The sequence below is a fragment of the Schistocerca gregaria genome, chromosome X (genome assembly GCF_023897955.1).
Source record: "Schistocerca gregaria isolate iqSchGreg1 chromosome X, iqSchGreg1.2, whole genome shotgun sequence".
Lineage (NCBI taxonomy): Eukaryota > Metazoa > Arthropoda > Insecta > Orthoptera > Acrididae > Schistocerca > Schistocerca gregaria.
In genome coordinates this window covers 809442356-809454602 of record NC_064931.1, presented here as the reverse complement: position 1 = coordinate 809454602, position 12247 = coordinate 809442356, and the positions used below count along the sequence as shown (strand labels likewise).

General features: G+C 42.8%; 1 pseudogene; it reads left to right on the top strand.

Moving 5' to 3' along the window:
* The first annotated feature begins 447 nt into the window (after window positions 1-447).
* LOC126299918 (5S ribosomal RNA) lies at window positions 448-566 on the top strand (annotated as a pseudogene).
* Window positions 567-12247: the final 11681 nt, after the last annotated feature.

The window sequence follows — 12247 nt, the reverse complement described above, 5'->3', positions numbered from 1 at the left end:
ACCGGTATTAAGAGACGAAACTAGGAATACCCTACAGCCTAATGCCTATCACTTCAGTAGCGACCGCAAAGACAGTAGTAGACCAATTACAGCGTGCATGAGGGCTTCTAATCAAGCATCATTTCGGCGCTCCAAATGCGAATGGAACGGGAAGAAATCCAAATAAGTGGCACATAGGAACCACAGTTCGCCATGCATTCCATAATAGATTTCATAGTAGAAATGTAGATGTAGAATTATGTTATCGTTGCTTTCGTGAAATAACACAGTGATGTTATGGGTAATGCAGTTGTTAATAGCGCAGCCAAAGAAGTTATTGCCGTAACGGGCATATCTCGTAATTTCCAACTAGGGATTACAGGTATGTCCCATTTAAGACATCATAAAAATAGCAACGGAAACTGGAGCCCATGGCAAGACACAAAGACAGGAAGTGTGCCATAACACGCCAACGGCCTTGCCTTAGTGGTAACACCGGTTTTCCCCAGATCACCGAAGTTAAGCGCTGTCGGGCTTGGCTAGCACTTGGATGGGTTACCGTCCGAGTATGGCGAGTGCTGTTGGCAAGCGGGGTGCCCTCAGCCTCTTGCTACTGGATGGAGGAGTAGCGGCACGGGTCACGAAAATTAATAACGGCCGAGAGTGTGCTGACCACATGAGCTCCGGATCCGCATCAGGTGACGCCTAGGGGCTAAGGGTGACACGGCGGCCGGTGGGTACCGCTAGGCCTTACAGGCCTGTTCCGACGGTCTTTTTCTTTGTTTGTGCAATAATATACCCGGAGTTTCGTCATCCATGAAATCCAATAGACTCGCAATCCGGACGAACTGACAACTTCAATAATTAGCATCAAATTTAACCCTAGCATTACCAACGTATTTTTTGTTACATGTAATACCACAATTTATTTTATCTTAAATCAAGTTTCTTTACTTCTGATACCTCTAATAACAATTCAAAATGCTTAGACATTGTTTTTGTATACTGGATAATAAAAGATGTTATTATAATAGGAATAAAATGAACAAATCACGAGATTCAGTTTATATATTTTTTGGAGTAATGTTTCAAAATAGTGTTTTCTTATAAAAACTACTTTTTTTAATTCGATACACTACATGAAGCAAACAAAATTTACTGTCTCATTCTGCAACGCATTTTTCACACAACACTGTCTTCCTGCAGTGTTTCCCACAGATGTGTTTGTGGCACTGAGAGTAGGTAACAGTTGACTTTCCCAGCTTGTTGTACTTGATCTTTTTAGATGCAGCTTCTTGGCTGCTTAGGTGGCACCGTCCACGTGTTCCTGGTTCTGATGTTGAGGATGATGGTTCTACAGAGCAGCTGAGCTTCCGTTGTGTGATGCTTTCCATTGCCATTATTACTGGCTTCTGAAGTCCATACAAATTTTGTGCCCGTTTATCTACTTGAGATCTTATTAGTTCGAGACCTAAGTTAGTGATAAAAACCCTTCTGCGGTTTAGCAAATTCTTTTTCCAATTCGGAAAGCTGAGGAGGAAGAGTGAATATACATTTATTGCTGCTATGTCAATGAGTGTGTAGAAGAGGGACAAAGGCCATCTTCTTGTTCCTCTCTTTGTGCTGTAGCGTCTTGTCATCTGGTCTATGGTGTCCACGCCTCCCTTTGTAGAATTATAAAAAAGATTTATGTTAGTCTTTTTTGAGTCTTCATTCAACACCCCTTCTGAGTGATAAGTTGAAAGCATCAACAGCAGTCGCTTTGGCTTCTCGCGGACTAGCGTTGATGCAAGAGTAACTGGTGGCCTCTGTGTCTGAGGGTCAGTATAAGCAAAGATGGAAGAGTGTAAACTGCGGCCAGTTGTAGTCTTCAGCTCTTCAGGTATGTGTCGTCTGTTAGACTGTTGGGTGCCAACAAGTGTGAGGTGAAAATCATTCCATGGAGTCTCAGCAAGCTCCACTGAAGTATAGTACCGATCTGTGGTAACATTACGGCCTGATTTGTCAATAGGTTTTATTAGTCTCTTTACAATTTCCATCGGTCCATTTGAATGCTGTGTATTTCCTGACTTGCCTGTATAGATGTCCATGCTGATCACATATCTAGTCTCAGAATCAGACAGCATTCGAATTAGAATGCCGTATTTTCCAGGTTTTTCTTTCAGAAACACCTTGAATGGACAGCGACCACGGAACAAAGACAACATCTCATCCACTGTTGTATGTAGACCAGGAATGAAATACAATGGAAGTGAAGAATTGAAGCTTTCAAAAATTTCCCTCATTGGAGCAAACTTGTCAGTCTGGCGACGAATTTCTCTTGTGTTCTTATCATCAAACCTCAATATTTTAGTCAATTCGAAAAATCGGGTCCGACTCATTGATCCATAGTACACTTGTCGGCCCTGAAGCAAAGACCATAAATCTTGGACAGGTATCTTATTGTCATGATTTGAACCCATGATTAGCAAGAGTCCTATATAACAAAATAACTCATCTTCATCTGTGTGCTGAATATCTAGTCGAGAAGCCTCTTCATTTGAGTGTAGTTTTATTAGATTCATAATTTGAGGTGTAAAAAAGAGCTCTATAGCCTCTTTCGGAGACGCAATTCTTCCTTGTTGTCCTAGCCCCATTCTTTCTCGCACTATATTTTGTACAGAACGCCGATATTGTCGAGATGGCTTCGTAATATACTCTCGTCTACTTTTTGCAATGAATTTATCACATTCCGTATCATTATCATCTGGTGGATTGGCTTCAACCTCATCTTCATTCTCAGACGATGAATCAGTTCTAATTTCTTCCACATCATCATCCACTTCACTTTCCTCTAAATCTGATTCGTTCAAAACTTCTTCTAGCACTCTTTCAATGGAACTATCACGTAAACGTTGTCTACTCATGTTGCTGGTTCAACATCAGCAGAAACACTGAAAATAACAATGGTCCGCTTCATAATAATATGTCTGAAGGCAACAATGCCAAAATTCGTTTCATGGTAAGAATTTGAAACGAAAGACTCAACTTCGTAAATCATTCCTTGCTATTACCAACGGGTGGGCTTCTAAGGCCCACAGAAAATTAAATCAAGTAAATGAATTTTAATTACATTTTTATTCCGAAATTCTGTAATGACTCAATAGTACATTCAATAACGAACAATTACCTTTGCTTTCAAGTTCATATATCAAAGGGTGTGGATACAACATAGAAAAACTGAGTCAGTGGGCCTACGAGCCCCCCCCCCCCCCCCCCCCTCCCGTTGGTAATGCTAGGGTTAATCTCGGACTTTTTCGCGGACATGTGTACTGGATCTGTGGTGTCACCGCCAGACACCACACTTGCTAGGTGGTAGCCCTTAAATCGGTCGCGGTCCGTTAGTATACGTCAGACCCGCGTGTCGCCACTATCCGTGATTGCAGACCGAGCGCCGCCACAGGGCAGGTCTAGTCTACAGAGACTCCCAGGCACTCGCCCCAGTTGGACAGCCGACATTGACAGCGAGGGTTCACTGTCTACAGACGCTCTCAATTGCAGAGACGACAGTTTAGCGTAGTCTTCAGCTACGTCATTTGCTACGACCGAGCAAGGCGCCATATTCAGTTGTTTCAAAAATGTATTCTGAACAGATGATATTGTGAATCATGTACTGTCTAGAGCGACGTTCATCATTAAAGGATTAAAGTTAAGTATCAAACTAATTACGCCCGCTTTCTGAATTCTAATTCCTTGTCATGTTCCATACCTCACGTCAGTATAGTCCTTCCCTCTTCACGCCAGCCTGCGTGAGCTAAAACGCGTGCATTTCGGCCTCCACTAGTAACACGGTGTTGGCTCTTCTGCCAGCACAACAGGATGCATACTCTTTTCTGTTGTTGTGGGGTAAAGGAGGAAGCAAACTGTGTTTTGTTTAGATGTTCCACGAAACTGCAGTAGTGGTCTTACGCGAATTTACACATTTTGGACACCTTTTTTCCAACCTAACAAAGCTCGCAGGATCGCAAAACTAACTGCACACTCTTCAGATTAACTGTTGTATCAACACAATGCAGCCCATGTGTTTAAAACCGTACCGTAACAATAATTATCTGTAACAAAACAAGCAAATGTACAGTGTGTGTCAGTTGGAGCGCTCAGCATTCAGGACTATGACAGGAACTATCATTCGAAGCAAAAATGTCTTTACGGCAAACTCTTTGCTTATCACATTTGCAGTTTAGGGATCAGTGGGTTATAAAGCACATATTTTGACTGACTTACTACAGAAAGCACAAAGGACTGCAATTCCGACAGCTGACTCAAGACGAAAGTTAAACATACCATGGACGAGAAGATTAACAAGGATGAACAAAGAATCAAGAAACAAACGGAAATGTTATCAAAAAGCGACTACGGCAAGGGACAGAGATATTAGGCTCATACAGCTCAGGGAAGAAAAACAACGCTACAAACAAGGGTTACAAAAATACACCAGAAGAACATTGAAACACACACCTGCAGAAACAGCTCCAAACCAACATTTGGGGGGGGGGGGGGGGGCCTTCAAAATACAAATGGAGTGTCTGAAGACGCCGCTAGTCTTAGCATCGCAGAGGCGAAAAAAAATGGTTCAAATGGCTCTGAGCACTATGGGACTTAACATCTGTGGTCCTGAGTCCCCTAGAATTTAGAACTACTTAAACCTAACTAACCTAAGGATATCACACACATCCATGCCCGAGGCAGGATTCGAACCTGCGACCGTAGCGGTCACGCGGTTCCAGACTGAAGCGCCTAGAACCGCACGGCCACACCGGCCGGCCTCGCTGAGGCGAGATGACGGTACCGTGACAAAGGGATGGAGAAGTTCTGCGGAATTCCTGCTGGTGACCAATAGGAACATCGTGCGGCGAGAGCAGAGATGTGCCCTGGTAAGGCTGTCGGTAGCTTTCAACATCACTTCAGTGCAATCACTCTACGTGGTGTTTCGAACCTTCCCTATCGACATAACCATTCGGTTTTGGGCTGCAATGTACTGGCTGAGGAGGGGGAGACAGGATATGTTAGTCGAGGTTACCGGACACGACATCTCCGAGAACACCAACTCGTTAAAAGGCGGGTTGATAACTGGCAAAGGTTCAAATGGTTCAAATGGCTCTGAGCACTATGGGACTCAACTGCTGTGGTTATCAGTCCCCTAGAACTTAGAACTACTTAAACGTAACTAACCTAAGGACATCACACACATCCATGCCCGAGGCAGGATTCGAACCTGCGACCGTAGCAGTCGCACGGTTCCGGATTGCGCTGGCAAAGGGAATAGGAGTTAAGCGATTAGGTCCTTACCCTGTGCGCTTATACCGCGTATGCCGCAGCGAGAGTGTTACTTGTACATGTGGGGAACATGGATCCCCAAACAGCATACTTTTTTACTGTCACCGATACGGAACAGCACGCCAGACACCAGCGTAGTACGACAATGACTTGATAGGGGCATTAAGAGACAAAGACAAGTGGGAGATGATAGAATCGCTGATGATGTCTCAACGACATTACATGACGAATACAGACGGATACAGAGCACTGCAACACACATGAAACACGTAAGACAGCATTCCAGTTCGAACCCAACACAGGTAGCCGAACATTTTCACCAACACGTACCGCAGACAACCTTACACAACATCTAGAACAATTAAACTGTATTAGAATAAACATTGTAATGCAATTAACCCTGTAAACCTATTCTAGTTTAACTATAGATTAGATTAGATTAATACTAGTTCCATAGATCATGAATACAATATTTCGTAATGATGTGGAACGAGTCAAATTTTCCAATACATGACATAATTAAGTTAATTTAACAACATACTTAAGTTAATATAACAACTTTTTTATTTTTTGCGTTTTCTTTATTTTTTATATTTTTTTTGTTTTTTTTTCTTTTTTTCTTAATTTATATCTAAAAATTCCTCTATGGAATAGAAGGAGTTGTCATTCAGAATTTCTTTTAATTTCTTCTTAAATACTTGTTGGTTATCTGCCAGACTTTTGATACTATTTGGTAAGTGACCAAAGACTTTAGTGGCAGTATAATTCACTCCTTTCTGTGCCAAAGTTAGATTTAATCTTGAATAGTGAAGTTCATCCTTTCTCCTAGTATTGTAGTTATGCACACTGCTATTACTTTTGAATTGTGTTTGGTTGTTAATAACAAATTTCATAAGAGAGTATATACTGAGAAGCTACTGTGAATATCCCTAGATCCTTAAATAAATGTCTGCAGGATGATCTTGGGTGGACTCCAGCTATTATTCTGATTACACGCTTTTGTGCAATAAATACTTTATTCTGTAGTGATGAATTACCCCAAAATATGATGCCATATGAAAGCAATGAGTGAAAATAGTCGTAGTAAGCTAATTTACTAAGATGTTTATCACCAAAATTAGCAATGACCCTTATTGCATAAGTAGCTGAACTCAAACGTGTCAGCAGATAATCAATGTGTTTCTTCCAATTTAATCTCTCATCAATGGACACACCTAAAATTTGGAATATTCTACCTTAGCTATATGCTTCTGATTAAGGTCTATATTTATTAATGACTTCATACCATTCACTGTACGGAACTGTATGTATTGTGTCTTATCAAAATTCAGTGAGAGTCCGTTTACAAGGAACCACTTAGTAGTTTTCTGAAAGACAGTATTGACAATTTCATCAGTTAATTCTTGTTCGTCAGGTGTGATAACTATACTTGATTCATTAGCAAAGAGAACTAATTTTGCCTCTTCATGAATATAGAATGGCAAGTCATTAATATATATTAAGAACAACAAAGGACCCAAGACTGACCCTTGTAGAACCCCATTCTTGATAGTTCCCCAGTTTGAGGAATGTGCTAATCTTTGCATAAACAGCAGGCATATCCCTCCCGCAGTCATTATACCGCTGTTGGGATGTAGCACTTGTAACTGAACGTTTAGTGTATAAGCAACAAAACAGGTAAAATTCAACACATGTAATATAGGATTGAAGGTTAATTAGTAACACCAAGAAATAACATACTTCACATTCACACACCACTGCGATTACCACATTGTATATAATAGTTCTAGTATTTTTTAAATAGTGTTTAGAAATATTAATCCGTGAATGAAACTGTAGCGAACCAGGCTCGAAGTTGTTCCGAGGCTTTCAGACCAAGCTGGCTCAGATATGGCAATATTTCTCTCTCTCTCTTTCTATCCAAGTCTTTACTATCATCTATCATCAAATCTTCTTAAAAATTTTATATTTTTTGTGTTTTTTTCAATTTCTAATGTATTTTTAATTTATTATTACTTCCATTGTAATTGCTGAAAACAGTAATTGCTGCCTGTAATATGCAATGTGTTTTGTAATCTGCATGAAAAACTGTAAAATGGACGACCTGCTTTAAGATTTAAAGCAACAGGTCTCTAAATGAGCAGTAAATCAAATCAAATTTCCATATTTTGAGAGTTGGTAGTATGGACCAAAACAAAACAAAAATGTTCAGTAATCATGGGCTTTAAAGTGCATGCCTTATAAGCGATAAGCACTTGTCCAGTGGAAGAGATTTATTTCACAGTACTGAAGATCAAGAAGTGCTCATAGCATCTGAGGTATGCATTTTAGGCTCCATTTCTACTAGACTTTGTTTGGTCTAAATAATCGTTCCTGCCATATCCCTGATTATTGACCATGCCTACTAAAGCAAAAAATGGTTCAAATGGCTCTGAGCACTATGGGACTTAACATCTGAGGTCATCAGTCCCCTATAACTTGGAACTACTTAAACCTATCTAAGGACATCACACACATCCATGCCCGAGGCAGGATTCGAACCTGAGACCGTAGCGGTCGCGCGCTTCCAGACTGAAGCGCCTAGAACCGCTCGGCCACAGCGGCCGGCCCTACTAGAACACCCTGTACTAGCTGTATATCGTAAGCTACAGGCCAAAAAATAAACTAAAAAGTTTAAGAGGACAAAGTGTTGACTATCGTGAAGTCGTCACCATGCTGACGGTAGGAAGATTAGAGTTTAGTGTGTCATCGATATGGAGGTGATGAGTGCCAGCAGACAGAAAGGGCCAGAGTCCGGCACAAGTAGGTGCACATTGTCTCGCAGAGAGCAAGAAAAGCTAACGACCTGATCAGTGCAAGAATTTTCTCAATGCAGCCGGCAGCGGCAAGTTGTGCAGGAGAGCCACCCTTTGGTATCTGAGATTCCTGCCCACCCTCGCGTCCCCTTCACTTCCGTCGAGGAACCGCATAACGAAGCGGCTATCACCACCCCCTTATTTCACGAAAGACGTTGACTGCAATCGCCTGTATTCTCTGCAGGGGAAATGCGCCAACTATATTTCACCCATTTGTACTTTCTGCCGAAACCGTAGAAGTGATACTCGTATGAAAGGCAAAAATTAACCAAACATTCGTAGTCAACTGCTTACGTGTAGCTCTTTATGATTATGACCCACATTTGCCCCCGAGAACACCGCATACGTTAAACTCCTACCAAAACGTTTCACTTAGCTGAGTGACGCGGTCGCGTCTATTTTCGTGCTTTCCTCCTGTTGCACGTTAAAATGTGCTCCTCCATTTCAGTAGCCTGCTCTGGCAGTCTATTGGCGCTGTATCTTACCCTAGAGTTAGACGTAACAGCTCTCGAACCAGCCATAACGTGTATTTGAACTTATTACCTTCACTTATTAAAGAAAGCTGTTATGATGAAAACGAAAAGAGCCTCTTCCCATCCACTCAGGGTATGACGTCCCTCAGTACATTTCCCGGATTCTGTTCTTCAAAATTTTGTACTTTTTTTCTCGTACAGTGGTTCAGTAACGTTTTGGAAAGTCTACATCACGTGTTACAAGTGATGTTAGGTTCCGTCATTCACATATCCTATTATGAGATGCAGGCCACTGTTGTGACTTCAACGAATTGCTTGTGGTAGCAATTCGTATTTTGTAAGATAAAGCTGGCATCAGCTTTCGGATTGGTGTGACCGCAACAGCTCTATAGTAGGCACAGGTCTACTGGCTGCGGTATGCCGGTGCCATCTTATGACTCAACCGGTCAGTTGTAGAGGGACTTACATTTTAATGTGAACTGTGAACCACGGTACAACTCGCCGTTTTGGAACATTAACTTATCATTACCAGAGTATTTAGTATTGTATTGCTGCAATTTGTTTTAACCTAATAACTACTTTTCTTCATTGGGCCATAGTATTTCACATTTGTTTATACAGGATGGTCAGAAACAGTCTGAAAAGCTTGTAATGGTATTGCATGGTAGTTTGTGCTGAGAAATAACTTTTAAGAGAAAACTTCGGAACGTTGCGCCGTTTTGGGGTTAATTAACTTTGAAGTCGGGCATTCAGGCCATTACGCGCGCAAGTTCAAGCTGCTCCCAAGAGATGGTGTCGCCCAACGTGTACTTCGTTTGGTTTCCTAAAACCAAACAAGAGAGCGATACAAAAATTGGACGTGGAACGGTAGTATGGATCGAACCCGAGCCAAACGGAGAGCAGTCTCGTGAGTTGTCGCCCACGCTGTGAGAACAACTGGCATCAATAACCGTATCCGGTGAGCCGGCTGAATTGGCTTGCGCGACTGTCTGATTGGCCAACTTAAATGCCAGTTAACTAGGAAACAGCGGAACGTATAGAATTTTTTTTACAATTATTTCTCAGTGCAACCTACCCTGCAACACCCTTATAAACTTTCCAGCCTGTTTCTAGTCACTCAGTATAAATCACGAACACATGATCAATAATCAGTACTCGACGCAGTTTTTTATACAGTTTCGTAAATAACTACTGAAATAAATGCAAAAATGTAAGTAATAAATTATTTACTACCTAATGGTTCAAATGGCTCTGAGCACTATCGGACTTAACTTCTGAGGCCATCAGTCCCCTAGAACTTAGAGTTACTTAAACCTAACTAACCTAACGACATCACATACATCCATGCCCGAGGCAGGTTTCTAACCTGCGACCGTAGCAGTCAAGCGGTTCCGGACTGAAGCGCCTAGAACCGCTCGTCCACAGCGGCCAGCCACTACTTAATAATAAAAGAAAACGTTAGAATACAACACTTATTATTACATTATTCATTAACTTTTATTTTATATTTCTGTGTATTTTATTAACTCGCAATTCTAGTGAATGCATAGACTATTTGCAGGATCACAGCAACAGGTTATTATTTGCAGCAAATTAGCTGCAGGGCATGAAAGCAGACGTGCGTGGCTATTCTTTTTAGACAAAGCAGTGCACAACCCAAGTACCTAAAGTAAGAGTAACCAGAGGTAAAGAAGCAACGGCTTTGTTCGTGTGAGATACTGTTTCGAAGAACAACTACTCAGCAGTAACCGTCAGGTACAGTCGCGTGACGTCTGCCAATGTTTGTTCTTCTCGAGGCCTTCACATATGATGCGTACGTGATGATGCTGTAAGCAAGATCGGAACTCATCTGGAAAGACGACATGGCGCCACTCACATGTGCAGTGTTGTCGTAGGACACACCATTGTCGGCGCTTCACCTGCAGCCACGTGTAGGGAAGCTGTCTCTGTACTGACTCTTAGAGATGCTCCAGAGCCCTTCGCACTGTCTGTGTGATACTTGTCTTTCTGCAAGCAAGTTCATTTCCTTAATCAAGGTACGTGACGTGGTTGTACGACCCTACACGGCCGAGCAAACAATATGTCTATCAAATGGTTCAAATGGCTCTGAGCACTATGCGACTTAACTTCTGAGGTCATCAGTCGCCTAGAACTTAGAACTAATTAAACCTACCTAATATAAGAACATCACACACATCCATGCCCGAGGCAGGATTCGAACCTGCGACCGTAGCGGTCGCTCGGCTCCAGACTGTAGCGCCTAGAACCGCACGACCACTGCGGCCGGCAATATGTCTATCCTCTCAAGCACTAGTTGCGTGGGACCGTTGAGATCCTGCGTGGCGTTGAGTGTGGCTCTCCTGAACGCTTTGATTCGATATCTGCAAAACAGTCGTGAGATGCTGAACAACGAGCAGCAATATCCTGGAGCGACAAACAGTAGTCTCGGCAGTCTATGATCCGACAGTTGCTGGTAGGCGTTTCTTCTTCCTAGACGAGGCAGAACGCGATCTGTTCTCATACAACCAACTGAAATTCAAATGCGGTTTCTGAACGAGAGATGCGCTGCATAATACACAGTCCAGTCACATTAATGAGACCTCATATGTTCGACGTTGACGTGCAGTAATCACTCACAGACGCAGGTGACAGCACTGGAGGTGGAGAGTATACAAAGTGTGTCGGGACTGACACGGATAACAGTGAAGTCGTTGTCGTTATGAGTAAGCGAATCGATTTACCTGACGTCCAACACGGCATGATCTTTGGATTTTGGGGCCAAGGTCGGAAATATTTCCGAAGTGGGTAAGCCTGTAAACTATTCGCGAGCGGCCGTGGTTAAAGACTACCGTGCATTGCAAAATGCCGCTATCCAAAACCGATGTCGATGCAACTGTGGTGCATCGCGAGTCATGGATGACAGGGATGAACGACGGCTGCGGATATGTGTAAGGGCGAACAGACGTGCAACTGTTGCGCAACTGGCCGCCCAACTGAACCGAGAGGCTACCAACAGCGTCTCCTCAACGACCGTTCAGCGAACGTTGCTGTGTACGGGCCTTCACATCAGGTGCCTGGTACGTGCAACCGTGCTGATTGCTGTACATCGGCAACGAAGACTGGAATTTGCACGGAAATAACGCAACTGGACGCACACTGAGTGGCGATAGGTTGCCTTTTCAGATGAATCACGTTTCATGCACCATCGGACAGATGGTCGTTAGTATGTACGGCATGAAACGTTTGAAGTCAAACAACCTGCAACTAGGAAGGAGCAGTACGATCTGAGGAATGTTTCCGTAGCATTCCCTGGGTGATCTCGTCATTCTGGAAGGCGCAATGGATCAACACGTCCGTACCTACATACAGTTGATTTTTTTCTCGAGACGATGGTGCCTACCATGAGGACACTGCAAGGTGTCACACAGCTCGCAGTGTGCATGCGTGCTTCGAAGGGCACCAGGATGAGTTTATCGTACTCTCCGGGACACCAGACTCCCCTGATTTAAGCGAAATCGAGGTGTTCGCATTAATGGGACTGGACAGTCTATTTACTTAGATACAGACTGTGGATAGCGTTATTCCTACCTAGTTCGTGTAGGTGGGCCGAAATGCTAATCACTT